This window comes from Eschrichtius robustus, chromosome 6 (genome assembly GCF_028021215.1).
Source record: "Eschrichtius robustus isolate mEscRob2 chromosome 6, mEscRob2.pri, whole genome shotgun sequence".
Lineage (NCBI taxonomy): Eukaryota > Metazoa > Chordata > Mammalia > Artiodactyla > Eschrichtiidae > Eschrichtius > Eschrichtius robustus.
The window spans coordinates 138,032,082-138,047,978 of NC_090829.1; the positions used below are offsets into that span (position 1 = coordinate 138,032,082).

Consider the following 15,897-nt stretch of genomic DNA (forward strand, 5'->3'; position numbering starts at 1 on the left):
CCTTGGTCAAATCCAAACAGACTTCCCTCTCTTTCGTGGGGAGGGATAAATTGGGAATTTGTGATTAACAGATACATATTACTACATATAAAATAAATAAACAACAAGGACCTACCATATAGCACAGGGAACTATATTCAGTATCTTGTAATAACCTATAATGGAAAAGAATCTGAAAAAGAATACATACATACATATATATATATATATATATATATAAAAATATATATATATATAACTGAATCACTTTGCTGTACACCTGAAACATTGCAAATCAACTATACTTCGATTTAAAAAACTCCCTCTCTTATAAAAAGGCAACTTTCTATTTTTTTACATTTCCTGTACCAAGTTGTACTTATGAAGACCATACTAACATGACCAGGTCCCGCCCATTAACCAATTTGCCCGTCTTCATGGGAATAGAAACAGCTCTAAGGACCAAGAATCCTAACTATTGCACTAATTGGGAGAAAAAAAGACTGTCCTGCTTCATTTTTCCCACTCCAAAATTATATATAAAACCCCCAGAATCCACCACGGAATTGGCTGAAATAAATATCTGCTGAAATGATAATGGAAAATTCATTTTTGTGTGCCTTGATGCATTTTGAGTCTAGGGTTCTAAAGAGTTTGTCACTCTGATCTCTAATTGGGCTTTGAAATGGATTTTTTAAAAGAATCAAGACAATCTTAAAAGTTCAGTTAGATGGAAGGGAGGCGGATGCAGCCTAGGTGGATACTAGTGGATAGTCTGAAGAAAGGATGCAGCAGACAGACAAGACTAGCATTAACAACCGGACCACATTTGCATCGCACAACGGGAAGAGGAGGTTGGCACTGGTTCCAGAAACCTGAGCTATGAAGTCGGCAAATCCAAATTATTCAGTACAAATCCCCATTTTCAAAAGATGAGCCAGGTCCATAAATATATCCACAGTCCCGTCTACTCAATGCACAGTTGCCTACCTAAATATTTTAGATGTAGGAAGTAGAGCATCTACTGAGTTAAAAAGCAATTTTTACCCATCTTCTTATATCACAAAGCAATTATTGCTCAGTCACCACTTAATTTGTTCTGACAACCTAATGTCAGATAATACCAAAGAAAACAAATGAAAAATAGAAAGAACAGTTAAGTCTCCTATATGATATATGTTTATGCCAAAAAAGATTAGTTAAAAATCCATCTTCCTCCACCTGAATCCAGAGAATGTTTAAGGGAACTGTCAGTAAAATCATTACTAATGAAGTACCAGACTATGCAACACAATGGTTAGAAAGGAAATTTAAAAGATAAATGCAATTGCAGATGTCACAAATTTTCCATTAACGAATGAAGATGCTGGGAAAGTTCATATTTTTGGAACAGCCTATGAACATCACAAGTATTCAAAGCATCAAATCCTATTCGATCCTGTATTCTCATCCAACTCTCAGCCTTCTCCCTGTGCCTCAGACTCCTCCTACTATGTTTCGGCATTTGACCTTCCTTATAAAAAATTGGAAAGGAAACTATTACAATCCACTATCCCCAACAACCAAACACCGAACCTACTTTCTTGGCCAGCATTGTCTGTGGTGTTGATAAACAATCCATCTTTGAATTACAAACCATCACCACTCACCCAATTCACCAGGCATCCCAAAATCCCACCAAGGAGCCCACAGGAAGATAGCTTTGCTTGTGAAAAGCATGGGGCTTGATCTAAAGATGAACACCCAACTGTACGTTTGGACAGCAGGTTCTGGCATGGGGAGTTGAGAACAGAGCAATTCACAAAGATGGCATGGAAAAGTAAAGAAAGGAGCAAGAGTGAGGGCTGGTAGTGTGGCAGTTTGCAAAGTAGGTTTCAAATGATTAATCTCTGCAAAAAGACATTCCCATCCATGCCTTTTGTCTAGTAACTTGATCTTTTTCAGTGGAGGAGAAACTTTATCTTCTTCCAAAGAACAATGGGGAGATAACTCAGAGGGAAGAACGAACAAGAATTCACTGTCCCCTAAGACTTCTTCTAGAACATTTTAATCTCGGTTTCTTTTTACTGCCCACATCAACTTGAGTAAACCAAACGAACTTCCATGGCTCAGCCCACCCTGGACTCCCCTTTCTCCTGAAGTCCAGGCAATGGCCAGCATCACCCTTCCCCATTTCCTTGGTGCTAATAGGAGGAGCAATTGTATCTCCCTCTTGGACTGACAAATGAATGAGTGACTGAGAATTGGTTGGCTCAGTAGCTACCATTCCTGAAAAATACCTTCAAAACAAAAACAAAAACTCAAGAAAGAAACTAATGAAAACCTTCATGGTGAGGTACTATAAACTTTTAACCAGTTCAAAGACTCTAATTTTTTTACAGTTGCACCTAAAGTCAAAACTAGAATCACCACATTTGTAAGATTGCTTAGAGATACCCCAAAGGTGTGTCAACCCTACAGCTTGGACTTCACCTCTGAGTCCACACGAATGATATACCTGTTGTACTGAGTTTTTTCTTAGTTAGAAGTCATATAGTTCTTGTTTCAGTGATGGGCAATTAGGACTATTTTGCTTTGAGCAAAACCCATAAAGCTAAAAAAGTCAACTCAGTTATGCAGAGGGGAGGGAACTCTGCCAGGTACTGAGACCTAGATCTACACTAAGACTTAGATGGAAAGAGAGCCAAAGCTTTTCACTATGCACTCCTTCCTCCAGGAATCCAACCTGTGCCAGTGCCAGGGGCTCCAAAAGCTCACGGAGAAAGAAGGATGCAAGGCTTGGGGTGACAAAATCCATGCCTAGCCAGGGGCAGGGCAGGACTTGAATCTCAGTGGGGAATTAGTGCACAGACCAGGAGCTGAGGAAGAAGACTCATCAATGGACCGCTCACCCAAGCTTTTGCGAGTGATGATAAGAAGGTAAAATAAGGCTGCAGGTTGCACGTGGGGTAGGCAGGACACCTGGGTCTCACCAGCAGCCTGGGAAAGCACTTGTGCGATCCATTTCATAATCAATGCAGAAGTTTTGCAGAAGTTTTGCAGCCCCCGTGCCTGAAAGCAGCACTTCAATTACTAGAGCTGCCAGTGAGCTGAGTCACACGTTAAGTGATGCATTTGCCATGGAATAGAAATCACCTCGAAGTACATAATCTTTTCATTCCTCAAACTTTCTCTGAGCATGAGTGGGCGAGATGCTGGAGTCTGAAGACGAGCATGTGGTCAGTGTGAAGACATCCCTCCCCACAGCTTGTGGAGGGACCACAGAAAGTTTAAGCCCCAAACATTATCCTCTTCTTTATACTTAACAAGAGAATCTTGGCTTGAGGGTCAAAGTTTACACTGACAACAGCTTTCCCAATGTTTTCTTTGTTTTGTTTTGTTTACCAAGACTTATCTTCATAGCTGTTAAATTCACCCTACATGAAGTTTTTTTGCTTGTTTGTTTGTTTTACTAAGTGGATTTCATAATGTATTTAATACAGAGTGTGCTAAGGACATGCCGAGGTTTCAGGATCTGATATATTTTATAACACTTTGGAACTACAGAATCAATAAGAACTTTTCTACTCAACACTTGATGCCATTTTCACATGGTTGACGTGTACACAAATGCAGCTGTGAAGGACACTCCATGCTTTCTCATTATTCTTAGGAATAGCATGAGGCACTATTTCATTAAGTTGAGCAAGACATGGACACTTTTCATAGGAAAAAAATTCCCATCTTTACCACCTATTCATCTTTATACCCCAGATGCACAATAAGTGTTTGAGGATAGAGTATGTACTCCTGGAGTGATTCCTATTCAACACCAAATGCATTAGATCCCCAGTTGTTTAAATTATAATGTGTCTTAAATATGAACGCACCTAAAACTGGAAATAGATTCCCTCTGCTTAGAACACTTCTGAAACTATAAATTAACGTTTAAAATAAATATAATCAAAATGATAAAAAGCCACAAAATTTCAAAGTAAATTCATGTAATATGGCAGGTGATGATGTGACTATACAAGGGACCGCTGAGGAAGCTGTGGCCTGAGTCTGGACTGTGGCATTCATTATTAGGTGCAAATGAGCTGTGTGGTTCTCCCAACACTTGTCTCAAACTACAATAAGGCTTTGCTTGTACAGCACTAGGTATCAGCCTTGGTCCCTCATGAGGAATCTCATTGTATATGTCCTAGGTCCAACCCTGTTCTCACACTGGCATCTGACAATTAATATTAAGGTCTCCGCTGTCTTGCCATGCCAGGATCTCTTTACCACAAACAGGAACAGGGTGCTTATCACCTTCTAATTATTTAATCAGTTTCACGTAGAGCATCTCCCGGCTGCCTCTAACTTCAGCCCCTCTTCTGTTCAAAGGCAGGGTGCTGAAATACCTCCCAAAATCAGACTTGGAATTATTGCCCCAGATCGCAGTTAAGTTCCAAGAATTTATAGAGAGTTTAAGTTCTAAAATCAGCACAGAAGGCAAAAATTAAAGTGCAAAGTACCCTTGAATTGTCTTAAATTGCAAATCAAACATGTCTTTATCCATACAGCCCTATATAGTAATTCTTAGGCTCACTGAAGTTTGAGAACCACTGAAACAGTCTAAAGGGAAGAACACAAGGAAAGTCTTTCCAGGGAAGTCTGGGCATCCAACCATCCACGCATCAGACAACCGCAGTCCCCAGGGATGAATGGGAGACCAGTGGGAAATTCTGAAGTGTCCTTGCTCCCCAGGAGAATGCACTCCATTCGTTTCTAGTATCGAGCTTCCCAACCTAACATGTGTCAGTAGATGCAGTCATGTTGTGAGGTCTAAACAAGATGATTGTGGAGTCTCATCCCAGGACTGGTGTATAAATTAAGTTGCTAAGTTACACGAGCGTGTGTGAAATTCTATTAATTCAACCTTGCATGGTGAGTTGATGGCCTTTTGTTTCATCCCATAATTGGTTTATGTCAAACATAGTTTCCTGAAAACTTATTTTTGCAAAATATTAATTCTGTTGAGATGTACACCTCTATATGTATTAGCTGAAAAACAAAATGAATCATTTTAAAAATCAAGGATTTTATACTGTGCCCAAAGAATCAGGCTGCCATCAGGCTAAGATTCAAGGAAAAAAAATATATATAGTGCACATAAAGGTACCATGTGAAAGAGAGAGAGGAAATAAAAAAGAATATTTGGTTATTAAGATGGAAAGGCTGAAATATGATAACAGATCTGTTGCCCTTAATCAAACCAAACCAACAGTCAGAATATTTGGTCTGCATAATTTTCCAGGAAACATTTTAATGTCATGCATTTGGGTCCTCTTAAAGAAATATGGCCCCTATAAATATTCAGTCATAAGAACCAAAATGAGCGATTTGGTAGAAGATATTGCCCTGGTTATACCCGCTCAGTTCTGGCCTCTTATCCTCAAGAGGATTTTTTCTTATATTAACCGCCTTTGCTCTTTCTAGAGCCACCTGGCTCTGACCATCCCGCTCCCATCCAAGCCTGGTCTTCCTCCAACTACCATGCCTCCCCCCCCAACTCCAGTGATCCCACTAAGAAACCTAGAAGTCTCTCCCTTAACAGCACATCCAAGCAATCACCCAGCCCTGCCATTCGCTCTGGGGAAGAGCCCAGGCAGACCTCTCCTCTGGCTCGGCAGTGCCAGCATCTTGGTCCAGGCCATCAACATCTCCCACCTGAACTACTGAAATACCCTCCTAATTGTGTCCACTCTCGTTCCCTACCAATCTGTTCTCCACACAGCAGCAGAATGAGCTGAAAAAGAAACCAATTGTATCCCCTTCTTGACCTTTTTATTTACTGCCCTTTTCTCCCAGAACCATAATGGAATCCCTCCCCTACCTGCCAGCCATGTTCCTCACGATCTGGCCCCTGCCACATTCTCCAGCCTCAGCAGGGGCCATTTCCCCCCACTCTCCACATCAGGCCACTCTCGGACTTTCTAAGGCCCCAGCTCTGTGACTTGGCAGGGGCTTCACACCTTCTCAGTCCTTGGCTGGGGTTCCTGTCCTTCCCGAGTAGCCTGGGCCCTCCCTATACCTCCAGACTGCTCCCCTTGCGACCTCTCTCCTGGTGTGGTCAGTAGAAAAATGGCACCCCAAAGATGTCCACACCTTAAACTTTGGAATCTGTGAATATGTGACCTTACAGGGCAAAAAGGACCATGCAGATGTGATTAAGAATCTTGAGATGGGGAGATTGCCCTGGATTAACCAGGTGAGCCAGATGTGATCACATAAGTCCTAAAAAGCAGAGAACCTTTCTCATCTGTAGTCAGAGAGAGACATGAAGACAGAAGTGGGTCAGAGAGATGCGATGTTGCTGGCTTTGAAGATGGAGGAAGGAGCCATGAGTCAAGGAATGAGGGCAGCTTCTAGAAGCTGGAAAAGGCAAGGATGTGGAATCCCCCCCCCTGGAGACTCCAGGAGGAATGCAGTCATGCCCACAACTTGGCTTTACCCTTGTGAGAGCCATGTTGGATTTCTGACCTCCACAACTTTGAGATAATCAATTTGTGTTGTTTGAAGCCACTAAATCTGTGATAATTTGTTACAGCAGCCATAGGAAACTAACACACATGCTATTTATGGTATCTGTCATCCCTGTAAGATTAGTAATTATGTGGTGGTTAAAAATCACAGGCTCTGGAGTCATACAGGTAAGGTCAAGCTCTCACTCTTCTTCTCGCCAGCCAGGTGGCTTTAGGCAGTTAACCTAACAAACATGCTAAGCTTCGATTCCCTGATCTGTAAGAAGAGGATGATAATGCTTGTCTCCAAGGGTAGTCAGGAGAACTCAATAAGATAATATGAAGAAGTACTTAACATAGTGACTAGCACAGAGTAAGCCTTCAGTAAGTGGAAGCCACAGTGAGTATTATGATTATTAGCTGTGTGATTATTTCTTTTCCCCCACGAGGTTATAAACTCTGCGAAGACAGGCACCATGACTTTACTGAACATTGCTATATTTCCAGGGACAAGCACAGAGCTGGATGGAGTGAGTAGTCAATGTAAAAATGAATGGATGAAGGAATGAATGAATGGGTTTATATGTAAACACTTTAGGTACCAAGAATTACCTAGAGACATAATTCACCCAGTTAGCTCAACAATACATACTGAGCAGCTGCTGTGCACGCTGGGCATTGTACCTGGTGCTGATGGACAGAACAGGAAAAACAAAAAGTGTCCCTCATTGTCTATGAGCCCAGACTCTCAGTAGGTACACTCAGGGTGACAGCACTAGACAGCATGGCATGAGTGTCATGAAGGGGACAAAGCCAGGGGACTCCTTAGAGTTATGAAAGAGGAAACGATCTCACCTATCTTGGGTGATCTGGGAAGGCTTTCTGGAGGTGGTGAGATGTGAGAGGGTCTTTGAGTCTAGGCAAAGTTTCCACTGGACAAGAGCCAAGAAGGAAAATCATTCCAGGGGTGAGTAAATGGCCCTAGCAAAGGTACTGAGACAGGCAGACTGAAGATGTATTTAGTGACTCTGGTAAAGGGTTAATATTGGGGAATAGAAGACATAAGCCTGCAAGAGTTATTTGGGGCCAGTTTTTAGATGTTTTTGAGCACCAGCTTTCCCTTAAAGGAAAGGTAGGATCAGTAAAGATTTCTGATTCAGGGACTAACACAATGAAACAAGTCCAAGACAATGGCGGGATTGGGCTACACAAACAGCCGGCCTATCTGATACACCAAGTGGGGATTCAATTCCTAGTTTTAAAAAATGGAGGGAAGGGCTTCCCTGGTGGCACAGTGGTTAAGAATCCACCTGCCAATGCAGGGGACACGGGTTCGAGCCCTGGTCCGGGAAGATGCCACATGCCACGGAGCAACTAAGCCCATTCGCCACAATGACTGAGCCTGAGCTCTAGAGCCCACGCACCACAGCTACTGAGCCCATGTGCCACAACTACTGAAGCCCACGCACCTAGAGCCCATTCTCCACAACAAGAGAAGCCACCACAATGAGAAACCCACGCACCGCAACAAAGAGTAGCCCCTGCTCGCCGCAATTAAGAAAGCCTGTGCACAGCAGTGAAGACCCAGGGCAGAGACCTTCAAGATGGCGGAGGAGTAAGACATGGAGATCACTTTCCTCCCCACAAATACATCAGAAATACAACTGCATGTGGAACAACTCCTACGGAACACCTACTGAATGCTGGCAGAAGACCTCAGACTTCCCAAAAGGCAAGAAACTCCCCACGTACCTGGGTAGGGCAAAAGGAAAAAGAAAAAACAGAGACAAAAGAATAGGGAGGGGACCTGCACCTCTGGGAGGGAGCTGGGAAGGATACTAGGGAGACCCTTCACTGGCAGAGACGGGGGGTGGCAGGGGGGAAGCTTCGGAGCCACAGAGGAGAGTGCAGCAACAGGGGTGCAGAGGGCAAAGCGGAGACTTTCCCGCACAGAGGACTGGTGTGGACCAGCACTCACCAGCCCAAGAGGCTTGTCTGCTCACCCACCGGGATGGGAAGGGGCTGGGAGCTGAAGCTCCGGCTTCGGAGGTCAGATCCCAGGGAGAGGACTGGGGTTGGCTGCGTGAACACAGCCTGAAGGGGGCTAGTGCGCCACGGCTAGCCGGGAGGGAGTCCGGGAAAAACTCTGGACCTGCCTAAGAGGCAAGAGACCATTGTTTCAGGGTGCACGAGGAGAGGGGATACAGAACACCACCTAAACGAGCTCCATAGATGGGCACGAGCTGTGGTTATCAGCACGGACCCCAGAGACGGGCATGAGACGCTAAGCCTGCTGCTGCCGCCACCAAGAAGCCTGTGTGCAAGCACAGGTCACTATCCACACCTCCCCTCCCGGGAACCTGTGCAGCCCGACGCTGCCAGGGTCCCGTGATCCAGGGACGACTACCCCGGGAGAACACACGGTGTGCCTCAGGCTGTTGCAATGTCACGCCGGCCTCTGATGCCGCAGGCTTGCCCTGCATCCCGTACCCCTCCCTCCCCACAGCCTGAGTGAGCCAGAGCCCCAGAATCAGCTGCTCCTATAACCCCGTCCTGTCTGAGCGGGAACAGATGCCCTCAGGCGACCTACACGCAGAGGCGGGGCCAAATCCAAAGCTGAACCACACGAGCTGTGCGGACAAAGAAGAGAAAGGGAAATCTCTCCCAGCAGCCTCAGGAGCAGCGGATTAAATCTCCACAATCAACTTGACGTACCTGCATCTGAGGAATACCTGAATAGGCAACGAATCATCCCAAATTGAGGCAGTGGACTTTAGGAGCAACTGTGGACTTGGGGTTTGCTTTCTGCATATAATTTGTTTCTGGTTTTATGTTTATCTTAGTTTAGTATCTAGAGTTTATTATCATTGGTAGATTTGTTTATTGATTTGGTTGCTCTCTTCCTTTTCGTTTTTATATATAGACAGATTTTTTTCCCTTTTTTCTTTTTGTGAGTGTGTATGTGTATGCTTCTTTGTGTGATTTTGTCTGTATAGCTTTGCTTTCACCATTTCTCCTAGGGTTCTGTCTGTCCGCTTTGCTTTTTGGTTTTTTTTGTTTTGTTTTTTTAACTATAGTTTTTAGCGCTTGTTATCATTGCTAGATGTGTTTTTTGGTTTGGTTGCTCTATTATTGCTTTCTTTCTTTTTTTCTGTTACTTTTTATTTTTTATTTTATTTTAAATAATTTTTTTATTTTTTATTTTAATAACTTACCTTATTTTACTGTATTAATTTTTTTTTCTTTCCTTCTTTTTTTCTCCCTTTTCTTCTGAGCCGTGCAGCTGACAGGGTCTTGGTGCTCTGCCTGGGCGTCAGGCCTGTGCCTCTGAGTTGGGAGAGCCAAGTTCAGGACATTGGTCCACCAGAGACCTACCAGCTCCATGTAATATCAAACAGTGAAAGATCTCCCACAGATCTCCATCTCAACGCTGAGACCCAGCTCCACTCAATGACCAGCAAGCTGCACTGCTGAACACCCCGTGCCAAACAACTAGCAAGACAGGAATACAACCCCACCCATTAGCGGAGAGGCTGCCTAAAATCATAATAAGGTCACAGACACCCCAAAACACACCACCGGACACGGTCCTGCCCACCAGAAACACAAGATCCAGCCTAATCCAACAGAACACAGGCACTAGTCCCCTACACCAGGAAGCCTACACAACCCACTGAACCAACCTTAGCCACTGGGGGCAGACACCAAAAACAACAGGAACTACGAACCTGCAGCCTGTGAAAAGGAGACCCCAAACACAGGAAGTCAAGCAAAATGAGAAGACAGAGAAACACATAGCAGATGAAGTAGCAAGGCAAAAACTCACCAGACCAAACAAATGAAGAGGAAATAGGCAGTCTACCTGGAAAAGGATTCAGAGTAATGATAGTAAAGATGATCCAAAATCTTGGAAGCAGAATGGAGAAAATACAAGAAACGTTTAACAAGGAACTAAAAGAACTAAAGAGCAAACAAACAATGATGAACACATAAAATGAAATTTAAAATTCTCTACAAGGAATCAATAGCAGAATAACTGAAGCAGAAGAACGGATAAGTGACCTGGGAGATAAAATATTGGAAGTAACTACCACAGAGCAGAATAAAGAAAAAAGTATAAAAAGAACTGAGGACAGTATAAAAGACCTCTGGGACAACATTAAATGCACCTCCATTTTGAGTTTATTTTTGTGTATGGTGTTAGGGAGTGTTCTAATTTCATTCTTTTACATGTAGCTGTCCAGTTTTCCCAGCATCACTTATTGAAGAGGCTGCCTTTTCTCCATGGTATATTCTTGCCTCCTTTATCAAAGGTAAGGTGACCATATGTGTGTGAGTTTATCTCTGGTCTTTCTATCCTGTTCCATTGATCTATATTTCTGTTTTTGTGCCAGTACCATACTGTCTTGATTACTGTAGCTTTGTAGTATAGTCTGAAGTCAGGGAGCCTGATTCCTCCAGCTTCGTTTTTCTTACTCAAGATTGCTTTGGCTATTTGGGGTCTTCTGTGTTTCCATACAAATTGTGAAATGTTTTGTTCTAGTTCTGTGAAAAATGCCATTGATGGTTTGATAGGGATTGCATTGAATCTGTAGATTGCTTTGGGTAGTATACCCAAAGTATAGTCATTTTCACAATGTTGATTCTTCCAATCCAACAATATGGTATGTCTCTCCATCTGTTTGTATCATCTTTAATTTCTTTCATCAGTGTCTTACAGTTTTCTCCATACAGGTCTTTTGTCTCCTTAGGTAGGTTTGTTCCTAGGTATTTTATTCATTTTGTTGCAATTGTAAATGGGAGTGTTCCCTTAATTTCTCTTTCAGATTTTTCATCATTAGTGTATAGGAATGCAAGAGATTTCTGTGCATTAATTTCATATCCTGCAACTTTACCAAATTCATTGATTAGCTCTAGTAGTTTTCTGGTAGCGTCTTTAGGATTCTCTAAGTATATTATCATGTCATCTGCAAACAGTAACAGCTTTACTTCTTCTTTTCTGATTTGGATTCCTTTTATTTCTTTTTCTTCTCTGATTGCTATGGCTAAAACTTCCAAAACTATGTTGAATAATAGTAGTGAGAGCGGGCAACCTTGTCTTCTTCCTGATCTTAGTGGAAATGGTTTCAGTTTTTCACCATTGAGAACAATGTGCCAACGATGTTGGCTGTGGGTTTGTCACATACGGCCTTTATTATGTTGAGGTAAGTTCCCTCTATGCCTACTTTCTGGAGGATTTTTATCATAAATGCGTGTTGAATTCTGTCGAAAGCTTTTTCTTCCTCTATTGAGATGATCATATGGTTTTTCTCCTTCAATTTGTTAATATGGTTTATCACTTTAACTGATTTGCGTATATTGAAGAATCCTTGCATTCCTGGGATAAACTCCACTTGATCATGGTGTATGATCCTTTTAGTGTGCTCTTGGATTCTGTTTGCTAGTATTTTGTTGAGGATTTTTGCATCTATGTTCAGCAGTGATATTGGCCTATAGTTTTCTTTCTCTGTGACATCTTTTTCTGGTTTTGTTATCAGGGTGATGGTGGCCTCACAGAATTTGGCAGTGTCCTCCCTCTGCTATATTTTGGAAGAGTTTGAGAAGGATAGGTGTTAGCTCTTCTCTAAATGTTTGATAGAATTCACCTGTGAAGCTATCTGGTCCTGGGTTTTTGTTTGTTGGAATAGTTTTAATCACAGTCTCAATTTCAGTGCTTGTGAGTGGTCTGTTTATATTTTCTATTTCTTCCTGGTTCAGTCTCGGAAGGTTGCGCTTTTCTAAGAATTTGTCTGTTTCTTCCAGGTTGTCCGTTTTTTTGGCACATAGTTGCTTGTAGCAATCTCTCATGATCCTACAACGCACCAACAGTGCAAGAGGGTTCCCTTTTCTCCACACCCTCTCCAGCATTTATTGTTTGTAGAGTTTTTGATGATGGCCATTCTGACTGGTGTGAGGCGATACCTCATTGTAGTTTTGATTTGCATTTTTCTAATGTTGGTGGGAATGTAAACTGATACAGCTACTATGGAGAACAGTATGAAGGTTCCTTAGAAAACTAAAAATAGAACTACCATACCACCCAGCAATCCCACTATTAGGCATATACGCTGAGAGAACCATAATTCAAAAAGAGTTACGTACCACAATGTTCATTGCAGCACTATTTGCAATAGCCAGGACATGGAAGCAACCTAAGTGTCCATCAACAGATGAATGGATAAAGAAGATGTGGCACATATATACAATGGAATATTACTCAGCCAAAAAAGGAAAGGAAATTGAGTTATTTGTAGTGAGGTGGATGGACCTAGAGTCTGTCATACAGAGTGAAGTAAGTCAGAAAGAGAAAAGCAAATACCGTATGCTAACACATATATATGGAATCTTAAAAAAAAAAAAATGCTTCTGAGGAACCTAGGGGCAGGACAGGAATAAAGACGCAGACTTAGAGAATGGACTTGAGGACGTGGGGAGGGGGAAGGGTAGGCTGGGACGAAGGGAGAGAGTGGCATGGACATACATACACTACCAAATTTAAAACAGATAGCTAGTGGGAAGCAGCCACATAGCACAGGGAGATCAGCTCAGTGTTTTGTGACCACCTAGAGGGGTGAGATAGGGAGTGTGGGAGGGAAACGCAAGAGGGAGGAGATATGGGGATATATGTATATGTATAGCTGATTCACTTTGTTATACAGCAGAAACTAACACACCACTGTAAAGCATTTATACTCCAATAAAGATGTTAAATAAATAAATAGAGTGAGATGCAAAAAATAAAATATCACTGTCAAAAAAAAAATAAGTCCCAATGCAGCCAAAAATAAATAAATAAATTTATAAAAATTTTTTTAAAAACTGTGTGGAAACTAGATGATAAGACATCAGGATGTTGCTGCTCTTCACTTTCAAAACCTCTTTGGAATGTGTTGTTTTCAGGGCACCATCTGGATCCTTGCCCTGGACAGTCTTGATACCTCGTCTGCTTTGTTCACTGGAGCAGTTCACGATCTCTCTGCTCTCACTGGGCCCTGGGCTGGGCAGCTCTTCCTTGTAGCTTCCCACAGTGAACTTATTCTAGTGCCCCTTTTGGGGGTGCTGGCATTTTAGTCTTGAGCCCTCTGCAGTGCAGGTTTAGGCCTTGGTCATCTCATAGACATTGTCTCAGGGAGTTGAGGGTAGAATGAATGGTAAGTTGGGACCTCGGCAGTCTTTGCCAAGAACCCTCAAATCTTAGTCCTTGGGTGAAACCCTCCCCGCCTGAACATAAGACCCACCTCCCTAAAAAAATGAGTTTTGTACCATCAGTGGCTGACACAGACATGGGGGCCAAACCCAGACCTATCCTGGGAATCTCTGCTCACAAATAGGCAGGGACAGAAGGCGTCCTCCATCCTTGCTTTGTGATGCCAAACTCTATTATAAAACATTCACTTGAGAAAAGTATCAAATGTTTATTTCTATTACAAATAGCACCCAAACATTTCCCAAATGGCTTCTGAAACCAGTTGTGTGCATTTTTTCACATTTGTAAATGTTTCCAAACTCTTTTGAAATTTGTAGTGATTGAGACAGGTTTTTGAGTTTAGTATTACCACTCATGTCACATTTTCGCCTGATTTCCAATCATCTGTGGTCTCCTTGATTAGTAAGGCACTTGATTTTATCTTTTATTGAGGGCCTTTGAATGTAGCAAAATGTTGAAATGATTCATCCATCATAATAAAAGACTTCAAAGGGATCCAAGTTAAACTTCTGGATTCTGAAGAGCATACTAGACAGTCAACTTCTTGCATTTCAACTTCAGGACCATGAGCCTACTGGAGAATTTTGCTAAAAATGCCTAATGAGCATGTTAGTCACGTCTAAAAATCATCTGTTTTCCACATGTTCACATTCATACATATACGGTGTGTGCATTTCATCCGACATTAACTTATTATGTAGCAAGATATAGTTTAGGCTATTCATTTCCACTGATCCATTCCCTGAACATCAGAGGCCCCTGCAAAAGAAAAACAAAGCAAATTCCTTAGGGTGGGAGCCATGCTTGACCAAAACCAGAGAAACAGCATGGCACCTGATTCAAGCTTTGTCTATATGGGTTCCAGTCGGAAACATAAAGTTGAAATCCATCAGATGATTGTTTTTAAATCAACAATTCAGAAACGCTTTTCTTTCGTACTTATATGAATGCTACCTTATGTTTTCAAAGCAAGCATTTGGACTCAGTTTTTAGAAAGACAAAAGATATTCAGTGTATGTTTAGTGTTAAAAAAGATTTTGGAAGTGATAGTGAAGGCTAAAAAATGAACACAATCAAAAATAAAGAGCTCCCTTTTTAATAGATCTTAAAAGTTTTCATCACAAGAAAATAATATTCTATAACTATGTATGGTGATGGATGTTAACTAGACTTGTTGTGGTGATCATTTCAAAATGTTCACAAATATCGGAATCATTGTGTCGCACACCTGAACTAACATAATGTTGTATAATAATTACACCTCAATTTTGTTTAAAAAAAAGATCTCTTTTTTAAATATATATTTAAAGTATGTAGTTTTCCATTTCTTGCAATGGATTTAATGAGGAACTGCTAAATGGAAGTACTGAGGAGTACAAATGGTGATGAAATACACCCTGGGGTGTCCACAGCTTAAAAGAAAATAGATACCTAAGTGCCCGTAATGCTGGGCAGACTGTGATAAATAGCAAACTATACACTCATTGAGACTGCAAAGAAAAGGCAATCGGCAATGCTTCGAATATTATTTCCATATAAATTAGGCTTTAAGAGGTAAGTAGGATCTCAACACCCAGAGATGACATCTCAGGAAGAACAGCATGGCCATAGGCCAAACGCATGACACAGCTCTAAGGCAGCGGGGTAGTTGGGAGGGGGGGTGTACACTAGAGGTCGGGGGCCAGGGATATCACCTGCCACTAAAATGGTAAATTAGGGTCAGGTTGTAAAGGGCTCCAAATGCCAGCTAGGGAGTTACAAAATTTCTCTGCAGAAAATGGGTCCCAAGAAGGTTTTGACCAAAGAAGGAGGTTAGAAAGATGAATCTGATGGTAAGCAGAAGGACAAAAGTTGCAAAGAATAGGGTGGAAAGATTTGCTAGGAGACAGGGATTCCAGCTTACATGAAAATCAGGTGGGTGGAGACAGAAAAGAGGAAGGATAAAATTCAGTATTAAATCAGCATTTGGTAACTGATCTCATCTCGGGGGCAAAAGATGATCCAAAACTTTCTACCTGGGAGAGGGGGAGAGACAGGGATAGAATTAAGGAAGAGAGAGAACTCAAGAGAAAATGTAGATTTTTGAAAACAAGTAATTGATGTTCCCCCTTTTTTTTTTTTAAGTGATGTCTGATTGGAGTCTTAAAGTCTTAAGTTTCTCTGGTTAAAAAGAGGAAGAAAAGA

The 15,897-nt window shown here is 41.9% G+C and overlaps 1 protein-coding gene across 12 annotated transcripts in view; it reads right to left on the bottom strand.

The window, feature by feature from the left end:
• SETD4 (SET domain containing 4) overlaps window positions 1-15,897 on the bottom strand; it is a 423,911-nt gene that overhangs the window by 190,331 nt on the left and 217,683 nt on the right. The window contains exon 15 of one of the 12 annotated variants that reach the window (XR_011074342.1): window positions 13,729-14,472. The exons of the other annotated variants lie outside the window; for them this stretch is intronic. The gene's annotated coding sequence lies outside the window, so the exon portion shown is untranslated. Of the gene's footprint in view, window positions 1-13,728; window positions 14,473-15,897 lie in introns of those variants that run through there. 12 annotated transcript variants of the gene reach the window in all.